This window comes from Vicugna pacos, chromosome 5 (genome assembly GCF_048564905.1).
Source record: "Vicugna pacos chromosome 5, VicPac4, whole genome shotgun sequence".
In the NCBI taxonomy this organism is placed as follows: Eukaryota; Metazoa; Chordata; class Mammalia; order Artiodactyla; family Camelidae; genus Vicugna; species Vicugna pacos.
In genome coordinates, this window is record NC_132991.1 from 12,413,129 (window position 1) to 12,426,571 (window position 13,443).

Here is a 13,443-nt window from a genome sequence, read left to right on the forward strand (position 1 = left end):
TAATGCCCTTATTCTAGTTTTCCTCCTAATTCTCTGGCCATTTGCTGCTGGTGACCCTCATGGACTTCTTTTCTTTCATCTGCCCATTGGATTTTTTTTCCCCACTATGTGTCTTTCGCTGACCACAAGTTACCCACTATGCACACTAAACCTAAAAATGTCCATCTGCATTCATAGTTTTCATATATATGATATATATATATATATATATACTGGTGGCTCCCAAGTTTATGTCTTCTTTCCTGTTGTTTTTTTTTTCAATTCTTAGTCTAAGCTCAACAATGCCCATAAGTATCGCAAACTTCATATATCAAAAACTAACTTCTCAGCCAGACTTGTTTCCCCTCACATATTCTAAGAGTCTTCACATCACACCCCAGAGTCAACAGAGCTCAAACCCTGGGACATATTCTGGACTAACGCTACTCCCTCGAAGTAGTTCCATACCCAAATATCCAGCTGTGAAGATGTAACATCTTATTTTACTCCCAAGACCTAATAAATTGAAACTCTATTTTCAAACTCTTTACTCTGTTCTTTCCTGACAACCGTGATTTTAGCCCAGCTGCTCTGTTATCTCATCAGAACTTTGTGAGCAGCCTCCAGCTAGAATCTTCACCCTAGGGTATTACTACTCGAAGTCCATCCTACATCCTGTTGTCAAAATGAAACATCTAAAATTGACCACGATATTCACTTGCTTAAACCCCTCCCACAATCTCCTCATCTTCTAGGGTATAGTCCAAGCTGATGTGAATATCCTGTAAAGACAATTATTTCCATGATATGGTTCCTCCAATCGTCAACCTCATTACATATCACTTCCTGGAACTTCACATGACAGTTACATGAAATTGTTTGTAACTTCCCCACAAGTACCAAGTGATCGGTACCTATACAATCTGTGCATGATGCTGCCTACTTCTTCAAATAAGTACCATCCGCCCTTCTCCAGTTCATGCTTCAAGTCTCGGGTCAAAGGTCACCTTCTCTTGGGACGTCTTTGACTCCCACTTCACACCAAACAATGAGCTGAGCTCTTACAACTGTCCAGCAGCATTCACTGGTCACTGTTACATTCACCAAACCAATAAGCTGGTCTGTTTCTGCCTTTATTTCACTTCAGGCTCTGAGAGTTCTACCATGTCTTCTTCAAAACTATGAATCCAGTAATTAGCATAGTTCCTGGTGCATAAGGTTCAACCTGTGTATATTTCTTACCCCAAGTATATAATATATACTCTATTTTCTCTCCTCAGAAAAATATCCATGTAAAAATGAGTTTACCGGTCAAGTAGAACCAAACAGAGAACTAAGATCAGGAATAAAGAAGATAATTTAAAGAATGGAATTACTGAGTGGTAAGAGAGAGACAACAGGGGAAGAAATAAAAGAAACTACTCACTTACAAAAGAGTTAGAACTAAGTTAACATGATAGACTTTTTAAAAATTCAGCCAATTAATGAATTTTGTAAAATTCATAACTAATACAATAATGTGTGATGTTTTTACTGCAAAGTAGAGGTGGTGGGGAAATGCTCTGTTACACTGCAATCAGCTTTATCCTTGAGAGTAATTGTAGTATTTTTCACCAGAGAAGTGAAGGTAATTCCTGGAGAACTCCGGTAAGGCACGCCTACAGTACAGTCTACACTAATAGGTTTATAATTACAGTAATTACCCCTAAATATGGTGACTTGCATATGTAATATTGTCCAGATTATATCTTTTTGTTAAAATTAGCTTCCTGGAGTTCCTGATACACTGAATTAGAGCCACATCCATCTTTGCTCAATTAGATAATGTTAAATATCTATATTTATGTTATTTATCTCTTGGTTTGTTAATCATAACTCTAAAATATTCCATGCATTCCTAATGCAATTTTCTTCGGAAATTAGCCAACCTGCAGCTTCAATATAAATTGACATAAAGTTAAAATATTTCTCACTAAGAACTTAAATTTTATATACTTTTTATTTTGGAAAATATCCATCATTTTTTAGGACTCTGGCAATAATTTTTCTGCATAATGAATTACATGAAATGGTAAGTTATGAGTTCCTATTTAATACAGACTCTTCCATAATAGTTTATAAGTTTTGTCATTACATTTTTGTTGTTGAAATGCTCTACATATATGTTAATGGGTGTTGAAAGTTTAAATCCTTAACTTTAACTTCTCCCTCATTAATACAATACAGTTCAGCCTCTAAAAGTTTATCAAGCAGGTCAAAGGCTCCTAAGATGCACTGTATGCTTATAGTCTAAAAGCTAAAACAACAACAAAAACAAAAACCTATCTATAAAAGCAAGCCAGTTAACTTGCTATGAACTCTAAGCATGGAATACTTTTAAAACAAGGACCTACTGTATAACACAGGGAACTATATTCAATTTCTTGCAATGAGTTGTAATGGAAAAGAATCTGAAAAAAAAATATATATATGTACGTATTTGTATAACTGAGTCGCTTTGCTATACACATGAAACTAACACTGTGAATTGACTAGTCATCAATTAAAAAAAATTTAAAAAGCCATAGTGTTTATAAGAGTTAAGAGTGCAAAACCAATTGTGATGTCTCTTATTTTATAATTCTGATATGATTCTAAAAATAAATCAAGCCCTGTATTCTCCTGCTATAACTTATTCAATATTTGATTAACACACAACGAAAGAGTACTATATAAAACTTAAATTTTCACAAGCAACTACGAAACTTGGCAATAAAGCATCCTTTTAGGTTTTCAGTATCCTCTTTGACTTCATATCGGGCATTACTAAAAACTCTTACTCATTTTTCTCAAATACATTTTGCAGAAAAATATTACTTGGGATAATAGCTTCTACTGGATTATTCTGTTTCATTGCAATTTCTTCAGGCAACCTGCTGCCACCTGTTGCAATTCAGATTCCGATAATATGTGAGGCTGCACGTGTTTACATTAGGATATCTATCTCTTGTACAAATGTTTGAAAGCGTACTGGGTGAAGAGATAAATAGCTGCTTTTGTTATCTAACATTTATTAATATCTGAGTACTTCCACGACCAATACCGGCCTGAGCCATTGATTACAGCTGGCTTGGCGTTGCCTGTTAGAACTCTCCCATATATGACTGCTCTACAGTTGTGATAAATGGGAGCATTCCTGGAGGGCAGCCTCCAAAGCGAATGGTGCTCTTGTCCAGTTCCTGGTTGCTGCTGCCATCATCGCGTAAACATTAAAGAAACAGAAGAAATCTGACTTCACACACGCCAGCTACAGATATTCAGACAACTTTTTCTCTTCTTTCTCCTCCTTTTTGAAATTTCCTCTTCTTCCACCCTATTCAATACAATCCAGCCTAGTCAGCTCAGCTGCACAGTTAATCATCATTAGGCAGCACAAGAATTCTTCCTGATAAACTATATTATGGTGAAGGAAAAAATAGTAATAATAGCCAACAACTACATTATTCTGATGACTGAACATGAAATTAAAGTACTGTTTCGTTTTTGACTCTTGATGTCCTTCAAGTAGGTCCTACCCCTGTGGCCACTATTCTTATTAGGTTTTATAGACTTTCTTTCAATTGCTTATTCAGAAAAGTCATTGAGTTGCTTATTCCCTCACCCTATCTGGATCTCAAGTCCAAAGACACTGATTGGATTTGAAGTTCAAACAAATGTTGCAACTCATTTACCTGTTGGTTTAGCTTGTGCTCTTGGCTACCTGGTCCCATAGGAAGTCTCCAACTGGCATTATCTCTGTAAAAACCTCACATGAAACACAGCCCCCTCCTCATCTGGTACCCACTGGATTCTGCTTCTCCCAGACAATTCCAAGTTTCTCTAACACTCTTATGATCTAGACTTTGGATCTCTTGCCCTTCTGCTGTGCATCATGTCACTCTAGACTTTGTGTGTGTGTGAGAGATTATATAACAAAAGGCTAGGGTCATTCCATCTGTCAAAACGAGTTCAGCCTGCCACATACACTGTTGGTGGGAATGGAATTTGGCATAGCCACTATAGAAAACACCATATGATCCAGCAGTCCCACTTCTGGGCATATATCCAGAGAAAACTAATTGGAAAAAATATATGCACCCCAGTGTTCACAGCAGCACTATTTCCAATAGCCAAAACATGAAAGCAATCTAAATATCCAGATGATTGGATAAAGAAGATGTGATATATATATTTATATATAATGGAATACTATTCAGCCATAAAAATGAAATAATGCCATTTGCAGCAATATGGATGGACCTAGGGATTATCATACTGAGTGACATAAGTCCAAGAAATACAAATACCATATCACTTACATGTGGATTCTAAAAAAGTGACACAAATTAACTTATTTACAAAACAGAAACAGATTCATGGACATAGAAAATGGACTTATGGTTACCAAAGGGGAAAGAAGGGGGAGAGATAAATTGGGAGTTTGGGATTAGCAGATACAAACTATGATATATAAAATGATAAACAACAAGGTCCTACTGTATAGCACAGGGAACTGTATTCAATACAGCTTGCAATAACCTATAATGAAAATGATAAAGTATATTTATATATATATATATATATACACACACACACACACACACATATATGTATAACTGAATCACTATGCTATACACTAGAAACTAATGCAACATTGTAAATCAATTATACTTCAATTAAAAAAAAATAAAAATGAGTTCCTCCAGCTTCATCAGCCCACCTCGGCTAGTACCCATAAAATGATCCACAAATTGGAAGCTGTAATCAGCTTAATATAGATTGCCCTGGGCCCCTCTTCTGAATGCCAAACTCCTTTCTCTTCAAAACATTTCTACTACAGATGTAAATTTACAAAGGTTTTTTGAAACCTCATTGACGATTCAAAATCAACAAAGCCCAGTCACTGCCCTTAAGAGATGTAGCTATTTGGAGAGAGACCAATAAACAGATAATGTCAAAGTATGATGGAGTTCAGAAAAGAATTTTAAAGGGATTATACGTGGAGATTTAGCCAAAACTACCAAGCTAGGGATGCTTAAAATGCCACACATAACTTTATTCCCAAGCACCACAAGTCAAAATCAATCTAAAAGAGTAGGATTCTTTTTTTCATAATTTGGAGTGCTCACAGAAGAACTCATCTCTATGAAATAAAAGAATTCTTATGTGGCATTTTGGGGTAGAATGACATTATACTAAAGCAGTGAAGAATTGTCCTTTCTGTTCTTTTCTGCTTTGAGAGTGGGCTAACATGTGGTCAGAGCTAGTTCTGCAGGACTATGGTATCATGTCAAAAGAAATCAAGTAAGTTGTTATTTTTCCTTAGCTGTTGTATGTGTGAGCATGTGTGTGTCAGTGTAAATTTTTCACATTCCAAAAAGGTCTCCCTTGGTCCATGTGGTATAAGCCACAGTATCTCCTCAGGTGGTAAAGTTTACCAGTAGAGACATCTTGGCTTCTACATGCCCATCTTCCCTAAAAAATGAAGATGAAGATATGAAGCAGTATTTCAAGCAGAACAGGGAGTATGAAGGAGCAGAGAGCAGATGAAAGAACTTTCCATCACTCCAGGTATATAGGGATCTTCTGAGATGACCTTTCCACCTACCCCCTTATTTAAATAACTTGCACTTGATCCATGGGGTAAATAAAAGAGAAATGTATCATAAATAGGGATATACACCATGGACAGGAGTATGTACATTTGCATAGAAGTCCATTTTTTTGAAGTTATACCACTGAGAAAGGGAAGTTTTGATGTACTCTAAAGTCCTAAGGAGGGATAGGAACAATTTTTTTTTTTAATATTCCATCGAGAATGATATTGTCTTCCTGAGAACCCCAAAGCTTTTTTTCCCAGATTATTTTCTCCCCATCTGAAAAAACTCACTTTATGGGAAATCTTTGGAACACCACCAATCCCAGCTTAGTTGCTTCTTCCAACAGAACATGTGACAACATAAAATATTTTGCAGTGGCAGAATTCATTAAAGTAATTACAATCTCAGAATTAAAGTATCTTTATACCTGTAACACCTGACTTCTATGTACAATGTTGTCTCTCCCTTTATAATGTACACCTTCTCAGAAATCTAGATATACATTTTACTTAATGGCCCCAAATTACTCTAGATGGTCATAATTTCCCTGAAGTTAAAAGTTTACTGAGGACATACCATATTTTCAACCAAGCAGTACATTAAATTTATTCCCAAATAAATATATTCCTTGACTTTTCCTAGATAAAGTTGATTGCTTTATATCTACTTCTATTTTTAAATAAAAATAATAAATTCTTATCCTTTCAAGCATCACTGCATTTGAAGGACTGTTTTCTATTAATTATTACTTGCCTTCACATCCTGAAGGGGCATCCCTTGATAGACTATAGCCAAACAGCATTGACACTGTGGCACCACTTTTTTTTTTTAAACAAATTTTATTGACACTGAAGATTCTCTTCAAATTTCCAGTGTGATCCCCACCCCCTAAAGATTAAAAAGTATTGAGTATTTTTTAATTGAAGTATAACTGACTTACATTATATTAGGTTCAGGTTGTACAACACAGTGATCTGATATTGTCATACATTACAAAATGATCACCACGATCAATAAAGCTAATTATCATCTGTCACCATACAAAGATAGTACATCAGTTCTATTTTCCCCACACTTTACATTTCATATTCAGGACTCATTTATTCTGCAACTGAAAGTCTGTACCTCTTAATCTCCCTCACCTATTTCACTCATCTCTCCCCCGTACTCAGAAACAACCACCGTGTCCCTGTATCTCACAGCATCACTTTTATTCTTATAATATTGTTCATCATTGAAACATGTTTCAATTTTCCACATGCTCTTATAGTGAATATTTATACTCAGATGTAAGTCTGTTGTTTTTGCCAACATTAGTTGAGTCTGTGGTGGATTTGAGATGATGGCAAACTCTTTACACACCCTTTCTGGAGATAAAGGGGCTCGTTATTTTCTCCCTTTGTTATCTGGGTTGACCCTGTATCTTGCTTTAACCAACAAAATGTGGCAGAAGAGAAAGTCTATAACCTCTAAGGTTGATCATTAAGAGACCTGCTGTTTCTGCCTTCACTCTTTGGAATGTTCCCTTTTGGAAGACAACAGACTGGCAAGAGGGCCAACAAGCTCTCTGGGCAGAGTGAGAAAGGCCATGTGACCCAGCCCTAGGGGGCCAGGCACATGGTGACATCTTCTTGGCCTTTCTTCTTACCTTAGCTACTAGTTGAGTTACTGACACCACATGGAAGAGGTGAGCTGCCACTCAGCCCTGCCAGGACACCTGACCAACACAATTATGAGAAACAAAAGAGTTGTTGTTTTAAGCCACCAAGTGATGGAGAAATGGATTATGAAATCATAGATAATTAAAACAGAATCTGCCTAAGATACCTTCTGAATACCTCCTGGTTAGCACAATAATTCACCAGACTTTCTTTTGGGACTTTAATAAATAAATGAAAGCTGCTTATTTTAAGTATTTTTGCACCAAAATTCTCATCTGGAAATTATTTTTCAAGGTCCAGGATAAAAAGAACAGATGTGCTTTGCAACGTCTTGATGTAAAGGACGATCATGTGAGAAAAAGACATTTAAGTTTCCTTGTTCACAAACCAAAACAAAGATGAGATATTTCTGTTACGTGGCACACCAGTTCAAGAAGACGAGGGAGATTTTTATTCATTTCTGTATTCCCTCCTGTCTCTTTAAAAAAGAATGAAGAGAATGAAGGAAGAAAAGAAGAGAGGAAAAGAGGGAGAGAGGTTATTGTAAGGGAGAGTGCCTGGGGTCACCCTCAGATACCCTCAGTGCAAACATTCCCTGTACTAATATAGAAGATATTTTGGGGAACATAATCCTGGATGTCTACAGGCATACATATTTCTATTGACAGAAAGACAGATTTTGCCGGGGGCAAAACTAAAAACTCATCCATTGGGTATGTTACAAGACTCTGATGGTAACTAGGGCAACAGAAGGCTTGGTGTACCACCCAGTATCCCAGGGACCAGGAGAATCCTGACGTCCTGATCAACTGCTCTGCCTCACAGCAATTATATTATCTGACCTAAGATGTCCAGGTTAATCAGGAAAACCAGTAGGTCTAACTTGAGACATTGAATTAAAATGCATGGAAGGACTAATTCCTTCCGATAAAATCAAACAGCACCACTACTCAGTCTTTATGTTTGAGTATATAATTATTACCTTATTAAGATTTATTTTAAGTCATACTCATTCAGTTAGTATAAAATCAGGAATGCTTCTATTATGGTTCCATATACCTTTTCTGACTGGGTCATTCAAAGAGCTCAACAAAAATTGAAAAAAAAATTATGAAAGCTCTATTTGATTTCTATCCACATACCCCCTAAACTGTGCCCCCATTTTTCTAATATCCTGAACAGGACATCAAGGATTAGTGCCTGATTCAAACACTATTAACTGTCTCCCCATTTAGTAGCTTGACTTTTCAGAACCTCTAGAAATTAAATGCTTTTCCTTCGTGTTTAAAGATTACCTGCCACCAAGTATGACCTACCATAATCCAGCAAGTGCATCATTAAAAATTGATTTTTCTTTAAAATTTTTCAGAGGAAAGTTATTTGAGTTTAAACAGCTCTGTAATCTTTATGGAATCTAAAAAGAAATTTTTAAAACTTGCTTTTCCCTATTGTTAAGAATAGTTTAACTAAAACTTCCTCCTGTGAAAGCGGCTGGAGGCTTGGAAGACCTGGTCACCTTTTAATGGATTAATAAAACATTTCATCACTGCCATTTTAATTCCTGGTGTGTTTGTTAATAATTTTCAATTCTACTTGGTGGAATAGAGTGGATTATTTTGACTGAATAGATATTCTCAGTTTGAAACAGTTCTCAGCTTCTTCATTACAGGAGGCTGTAAGGACATAAAAAATCATGAATTTATAATTTATTAAAGTGATTTTTTTTCTTGAAAATAAAAAAAAAAAGATTCTGCAAAGGCCAAGGTCTTCAATCTCTCCCTCAACTCTCATTCTTCTCTTTCCTCTTTACTAGGAGGATAGGTAACAGGGACTGACAGCAACCTATAGTCTTTTTAGGTTAAATAAGAGATGAAAATGAAGTATAGTATATTTCTTAAAGAGATGCCTCCCATTTTTCAAAGTAGGTTAACCCCCGAGATACAAGAAAATGCAACCATGACATGCATTCATCATCACGTATTGAAAGTTTCCATATTACTTATTAAAATTGCAGGAATCAATATTTTCAAAATGCTGAGTCCTGTCCATTGGCAGACATTATGCCTCACAGTTCATTCATCCATCTCGTAACAGAAAATCTTCTTTATTGTCACAGAAAACTCTGGGTACTGTTAGAATTCTATATTAAAATCTCTAAATACTGGCTTGTTTCCTCAACATGAATAACTCATAGGGTATAAATCTGTCTTTAATAATATGACAATAAAAGTCCCTTTCCCTTTATCCACTGGGAAATGCTCATCGATTATCTCCAAATTTTTAGAACATGTAACTGTTGGCACTTATTTCTGAGTCTAACTCTTGAGGCGGGGAGGAAGCTCTGCCCACTAAAGTGAATGCCAACAAACTGAATACTTTAATTCCGGTTTTGCAGATGAGAAGCTGAGCTTCACAGAGGATAAGAGAAACCTAAGGTATCACAGCTAGTAAGTAGGGAAAATTATCTTTTTGGTCACATATAATCATACATATCATAATAACCATCAATTGCTTTCCTTTATTAAACTGAGGTTAAATGACCTATTAAATACTTAAATAATATTAAGGGATTTATATGATATTAAATGATTTACTGTGAGTAGGTGATCAGAAAAGCATACTGGCTGTTTTCCTTTAGCGTTCACACTCATGTGCTCCACTAGTCTGTGTCTCAGGTGTTTACTGAGTACCAATTGTATTTCAGGCAGTGTCCTAAGAGCATGGCTCTTACCTATCATATGCACACAAGTGTACAGGCACACACATGCACCAAGACTGGTTATCAGTTAATGGGGTGCATAGAGACCTAATTCATCAAGAACAAAAGAGGAAAATGTATTCAAGAAGCCAACTATTAAAAAATCTATTTTGATAATATCCAGATTTTTATCAAAAAACAACAAAATATCATGCATTTTAAAACAAACATATATACTAACATATATATAAAAAAAGAGGTGGCAAAATAGATGATTTAACTTTTCTCTGCAAAAAAATGTATCTGGAACAAAGGTAAGAAAAAAAATGAAGACATTAATAGTGGTGATCGACTAAGAGAATGAGAGAACAAAGAACTAAGTCTCTGGGGAAGAACTGTGGTGGGGAGACAGTCCACTGTATATATTTGTATGATTCTGATGTTTGAACTATGTGAATATGTTATTCAGAAATTAACGAGGAAGACTGTGTGCTTTGTTTAAAGTCAGGAAATACAAACATAGACTCAGTTAACGTTGGTCACTGAAATAAACAAAATGACGACAACTCTGAAAAATTAGGCTTAGCTCTGACACCTAGGTTACTGAATAGCCAGGGTGAAAGCCTTCACTTTTTCATTCATTACAGTAATGAAGCCCATGTATTGCTTAAGGTTATTGTGAGAGAAAAGGACAAATTCAAGCTTTGCTAAATTGTGAAGTTTATACATACACACACACACACACACACACACCCCTACATCCAACAGTTCTCATCACTTTTTCACTAATAAAAAAGTGGACACCAAATATTTAACGTTTAAAAGACACTTAAATTCGCTATGCCTAATTCCAAAGTTGGCTTCATATATCACACAAACTGAAGGATACATTTTGGACATGGAGGAGTCATTTTTCTGTTTTAAAACATTCTGGATAAACAGGAAATTATTCATGGTTAATATTTTCAAAGTTAACTACACTTGCCATGGAACACCTAGAAGACAGGAACCATGTACACTGCCTGACACACAGTAGGTACTCAGTAGACACCTAAGAAATCGCCTAGTAGAGCAGACGAGAGCATGCACTCTAGACAGTCAGGATTCAGACTCTGATCCTGCTACTTAGAAGCCATGTGGCCCGAGTCAAACTCTGAGTCAAAGTACTTTACCTCTGTGCCAAGCAATTTCCTCGTCTTTACAATAAGAATGAACGTACTAACTTGCAGAGTTCTAAAGGGGATTACTACTCTAACTACCACTATTACTACTACTACTATTATCTGTGGAAAAGAATCAAATATGATTTACTGATCAACCACACAGAGCCAGTCATGACCTCATTGTGACAAAGGAAAGCAGCTGATACTTATTATAACATACATGATTGTATGTGACCAAAAGATAGCTTCTCTAATTACCAGCTATGCTACTTTGGAAATCTCTTAACCCTCCAAACCACAGCCTCCCATTTGCAAAACTGGACTAAAAGTAACACCTATTACATATAGGTATGGTGAGGATTAATTGAGATGCACTTGGCCATTGCATGATATAAATGAATAGCACTCAAAATTTTAGCCACTGTCAGTGATAATAAAAATGCCAATAATTTCATCATTAAAATATTTTCCTTTTATAATTCTAAAGTGATACTTTCTAACTTTGCTACAGGCCCATCAGATTTATCTTCGATGATAGGTGTCAGCCTGGGCAAAGCCATACATTAGAATTTGAGAATCACTGATGCTGAGAAATAAAGCCTTACATAGAGCATGGTTCAAAGATTAGAACCATGTTATAAACGCAAAATCTTGGGCCCCATTCCAGGCTTACTGGCTTACAATTTCCTTTATAACAGTATCTCCAAGTGATCCATGAGCATGTTAAAGTTTAAAAACAAAGGTCTAGAGATAACTATCTAATACAGTAGCTCCTAGTCACATGGCAATTTCAATTTAGATTAATTAAAATTAAATAAAATTGAAAATCAGCTCCTCAGTGGCACTAGACACAATTCAGGTAATCAATAACCACATGTGGCTGGTGGCTACTATATTGGAAAACATATATAGAAACTTTTCTTTTTTTATCATCCCAGAATGTACTATTGGACAATGCTGATCTATAGCATCTTTCTTAAAACTTGGTAAGATACTCTCCTATAGGTAGTAAATGATATTTTAGCAAAATAAGACTCAGTAATCCAATAAGACTGTTTAAACCCCAAGTATGTCACCAAACCCTTTGTACATAGTACAAAAATACTCATCTAAACTTATCTTTTATTATTATTTTTTTCACTCGGATTGGAAAACTGAGGGCCAGTTAAGGGGAGTGGCTTGTTCCATTTGTAGGCAATCATTCTCTCCTGAGATTCCCAGCCCCATTTCTGTGTTTATTTCCTCCTGCCTTACCCCCTCACATTCATAAAGTTCTCATTTCCTTTTGCCCCAAATATCAGTTCTCAAGACAGGGCATTCCAATCTAGAGACAACTACAATTCGAAAAGACACATACACCCCCATGTTCATAGCAGCACTATAGACAACAGCTAAGACATGGAAACAGCCTAAGTGTCCATCAACAGATGAATGGATAAAGAAGTTGTAGTATATTCACAATGGAAGACTATTCAGCCATAAAAAAAAAAAACGAAATATGCCATTTGCAGCAACATGGATGGAGCTAGAGATCATCATTTTAAGTGAAGTAAGCCAGACAGAGAAAGACAAATATATGATGTCACTTCTATGTGGAATCTTACAAAGAAAAAAAAAAGACAAATTATATTTACAAACCAGAAACAGACTCACGGACATGGAAAACTGGTTACCAGGGGGAAAAGTGGAGGGGAGGGATAAACTAGGAGTTTGGGTTTAACAGATACACATTACTATATATAAAATAGATAAACAACAAGGACCTACTGAATAGCACAGGGAACTATATTCAATTTCTTGTAATGAGCCATAGTGAAAAAGGAACTAAAAAAATAAAAGTATCTGTACATATGTATAACTGAATTACTTTGCAGTGTACCTGAAACTAACATTGTAAATCAATTTACTTCAATAAAAAAGTAAGAATTAAAAAAAAGATAGGGCTTTCCAAGTTACCATGGAAAAACAAATAAATTCAGTTAGAGATAAATCATTACCACCCCCTGCTCAGCCTCACAGTTAAAAGACCACAGGAAGGCACGGTGGAATTCAGATATATGCAGATAGATGAGAAGAGCTCTTTCTTGACTGGCAGTCAAGAAAGGGAGTGAGAGGGAAGGAAAAATGATACATCTTCAGAATGTGTGGGTGGCTCTGGTATCTCTCTCCTCCAAAGGGTAGCTCTGAAACCAGCCATGCCCAAGAACCACTACCGCCATGCAATTTGATCTGAACTTTATTTTTCCTAATTTTCCTGAATGGCTTTTCACCTCCCTGTGTGCAATTATTCTCCTTCAACTTCTCCACGGAGAGCTATTTGAAAT

At 36.0% G+C, this 13,443-nt stretch overlaps 1 protein-coding gene across 5 annotated transcripts in view; it reads right to left on the reverse strand.

Moving 5' to 3' along the window:
* The window catches only part of DPP10 (dipeptidyl peptidase like 10), a 725,696-nt gene that overhangs the window by 530,411 nt on the left and 181,842 nt on the right, over positions 1–13,443 (reverse strand). The gene's annotated exons all lie outside the window — the stretch shown is intronic.